This window comes from Protobothrops mucrosquamatus, unplaced genomic scaffold (genome assembly GCF_001527695.2).
Source record: "Protobothrops mucrosquamatus isolate PMUCROS unplaced genomic scaffold, P.Mucros_1.0 scaffold5453, whole genome shotgun sequence".
NCBI lineage: Eukaryota > Metazoa > Chordata > Lepidosauria > Squamata > Viperidae > Protobothrops > Protobothrops mucrosquamatus.
The window spans coordinates 5166-9234 of NW_015391311.1; the positions used below are offsets into that span (position 1 = coordinate 5166).

General features: G+C 38.5%; 1 non-coding gene across 1 annotated transcript; it reads left to right on the plus strand.

Annotated features, from left to right (window-relative positions):
* Nucleotides 1-3053: 3053 nt before the first annotated feature.
* LOC114923633 lies at nt 3054-3177 on the plus strand. Its single transcript, XR_003810679.1, has one exon. It is a non-coding gene; the product is annotated as a U4 spliceosomal RNA (small nuclear RNA).
* Nucleotides 3178-4069: the final 892 nt, after the last annotated feature.

Consider the following 4069-nt stretch of genomic DNA (forward strand, 5'->3'; position numbering starts at 1 on the left):
TTGTGGATGGAAACTCAGCCAGGGTTATGTGGCGTTTTAGTACAGAAAAATAGCCAGAGGCAGGAAAATTAAGTGTTCCCTCCCGTCTTTCACTTATTCTTTCATTTAAATTGGTAGCTTCTCATGATACTTAAAACAAATGAAAGAGAAGATAGGTATAACGGCATATCATGTACCCTCAAGGGACTGGAGAAAGAATTTGTTCAGTTTCCATTTTAATGCAAAGCTCTAATTCATTCTTCTCAAATTAATGCTCGAACAATATCACAGTCTCCATCTCTTCTGAATTTTGCAATGGAAAATACACACCAAAATATGTACATTAACAGAAGCAACATTAAAATGGGAAAATTACATGCTTGTGCACATGCGTGCGCGCATGCACACACACACACACACACACACACACACACACACACACAAAATTATGGCCACCGGAGGAAAAGCAAAAAGAAATCTATACAGATGTTTATTTATTTATTTATTTATTAAATTTATATACCGCCCTATCTCCCTTGCGGGACTCAGGGCGGTGAACAGGCGATACTAAAAACCACGATAATAAATAAATAGTTTGTTTTAAAATCAAATTAAATAACAGGCCTGTTCTAAAAACACACCCATAAAAAAAACAACTGAAACATAATCAAACTACGCCAGGCCGGCTGCACGGAATAGATGGGCCTTCAGGGCTCGGCGAAAAAGGCGCAGGTCCGCAACTGTACGTAGGTCGGGGGGTAGGTCATTCCAGAGGGCAGGAGCTGCCACAGAGAAGGCTCTCCCCCTGGGTGTCGCCAGCCGGCATTGTCTGGCCGACGGCATTCTAAGGAGGCCCTCTCTGTGGGAGCGGACTGGTCGAAGGGAGGTGTCCATGCAGATTCTTTAAAAAATATTACAAAACAGACAAAATGAGTTTAATACCAGGAGAATAAGAACAAAAGAAGCCTAAACAAATAGAATAGAATAGAATAGAATAGAATAGAATAGAATAGAATAGAATAGAATAGAATAGAATAGAATAGAATAGAGCTGGAAGGGACCTTGGAGTCCAGCCCCCTGCTCAAGCAGGAGAACCTGTACCATCTCAGACAAGTGACTGTCCAGTCTCTTCTTAAAAGCCTCCACAATTTCTGAAGGCAAGGTGTTCCACTGGTTAATTGTCCTCACTGTTAGGAACTTTCTCCTTATATACACATGTATACACAAATATACACATCCATCCCTAATCTTGTTTCGCTCTTTACTTATGTACTTTTTTTTTTACTATGCCATCTAATTATAAATGGATACACAGCCAGATCAAGTATGTGTGATGTTTGTTTCTTATTCTTCTTGAAATATATTGTATATTGTATTAAAATTGTCATTCAAAACCTGAAAAGCTGATTCTTAAGCCTGCCTTTTCTCCATTTTGTTTTTCCCTTTTATGTTGTATGGTGTCATTTAGACTGTAAATCTAACTGCATTGTCCTATATGTGTGTATTTTCTGCAAGCTAACGCTTAAATAAATCAAAATTAGTCAACAAAATCTTGTCAAATTAAATGATTAATCAAAGGTTTAAAGACTCCGTGCTCTCTGAATTGAATATTTCGTCTTTGTTGTTGTTGTTAGTTGTGAAGTCGTGTCCGGCTCATTGCGACCCCATGGACAACGTTCCTCCAGGCCTTCCTGTCCTCTACTATCTTTTGGAGTCCATTTAAGCTCAGTGACTCCATCCAGCCACCTCATTCTCTGTCGTCTCCTTCTTCTATTGCCCTCAATCTTTCCCAGCATTAGGCTCTTCTCCAGTGAGTCCTTCCTTCTCATTTGGTGGCCAAGGTACTTGAATTTCAACTTCAGGATCTGGCCTTCTAAAGAGCAGTCAGGGTTGATCTCCTCTAGGACTGACCGGTTTGATCGCCTTGCAGTCCAGGGGATTCGCAGGACTCTTCTCCAGCACCATAGTTCAAAGGCCTCAATTCTTTTGCGCTCAGCCTTTCTTATCATCCAACTTTCACATCCATACATTGCAACTGGGAAAACCATGGCCTTGACTATACGTACTTTTGTCGGCAGCGTGATGTCTCTGCTTTTAGTATGCTGTTTAGATTTGCCATAGCTTTCCTCCCCAGGAGCAAGCGTCTTTTAATTTCTTGGCTGCAGTCCCCATCTGTGGTGATCTTGGAGCCCAGGAAGATAAAATTTGTCATTACCTCCATTTCTTCCCCATCTATTTGCCAGGAATTGAGAGGGCCGGATGCCATGATCTTGGTTTTCTTAATGTTGAGTTTGGTCTTAGATGTTATCAAAGAGAGTTCAGCCAGCCAGTTTTCAATGGATGGGGGAAAACGGTCCTCTATCTAGAAAGAAATTTGTTAGTTGGAGACATTCTGGATAAGTGATGTGTTTCCTTTTAGACAAGAAGGGCAGGTTCTATTGTGTCTGGAGCTGTTGTTGTTCTTCATGTCTCCCAACTGATTAGAATTATTTGCCATATGAAGTTGGCTGCTTCCCTCTCCTTCTTCTTCATTTTTCAGTAGCCACCTGCTGAGATGAATGCTTCAATTCAATTCAAAAGTGGTCCCAGTGCCTACAAGTGTGGGATAACAGAAGGAAGTGCCCAGCAGTTGCAGTAACACATGGTGGAATGACATGGCAGATGTGGTGAACAGAGATCCAAGGCAAGATGACCTGTTCTTAGCTGCCCAAATAAGATCTAGAAAAGCTCTGAAGCGTCCGGAGCCAAATAAAATTGCCAGTGAGGTGGGAGTGAAGCATCTTTGTGAAAATGGTACAAAATCCAAGTTATACTCATTTAAAATCAACAAAACACCTCATTTAAAACTCCTTTTTTATAACCCTGTAATTCCTTAATTCAGGCTAGTAGGAGTGACCGGATGGAGCTGAGCATTTATCGGACGGATGCCCTTCCTGATGCCATACAGAGTTCTCATTTTTTCTTTGAGCCCTAGGAGATAAACATCTGCCACCACCTCAAATTGAACTCTCAATCTTCTGAATGGGTGGCGAGCATCTTCACTACTAGATCATCACGCTGCTCAAAACCGCTAAAGCTTAGTGCAGTGGCAGTATCATAGCCAATGAGATTTATCTGAGGTGTGATTATTGCTAATTGAAAACTTACTCATTTTTTTTAAAAAAAAGCTTGTTTTATTTTAGCTACAACTCAAATATTTATTTTCTCATTGTTTTGATTTCCTATGATTAATGCTGTAGGATACATGACATTGTTGCTGTTGAACATTAGTGTGCATGGTCTGCAATATTTTAGCAACCCATCTTTGCTGCTATTGTTTTTGTTGCTTATAATTATGTAATGATTTCTTGTAATCATCAGGATTTGCAGGACTGTTAATTTTTGATTATATTACTTAGTAATATTTCAAATCTGAAGTGAAGTATTGAATATTATTTGCTTGAATAACAAATTGTACTGTTAGTCATAATTTATTTTTGCTGGACTAAATTGCTATAGGATGTGACTTTTGCTTCATATTGAATTTTTATATAATTTAGCTTTAGCATAGCAATATATACATGAGTGTGTTTGCGTGTATATATTTGTGTGTGTGTATATATATATACTGTATATGGATGGGTGTATATAGACACGCATACTGTATAGCAGTATATGCAGTTTTGAAAAAAATCAAAAATTAAAATATAGGAAGATTTGGCATATAATCAGGTAGCTGATAGCTTCTCTAACTTCTTTGCAAGACAGCTTCATTTCAAAGAATATCATTTCAAAGAATATCAAATATTTTACAGCATCCATAGAACTGGAGACTTTCATCAAAATGATATTATGCCATTTTGTTCCAGGTTCCATCTTTTTTGTGTATTTGTATATGTACGAATATATGTACAAAAGCGATGGAACATGCATCACAAAGTTGTAATGCTCCTTTTGTCACTTATCCCTTAGATACAATACATCTGGCAGACATACAATAATTCTCTATTATGCAAAGAATATGTTATCTTGCAGTCCAAACTCTACATGTGGGTTTTTCTATGGAAAGTCTGTGTTCATTAGGATTTGATAATGTTAGAACTGCCTTGAA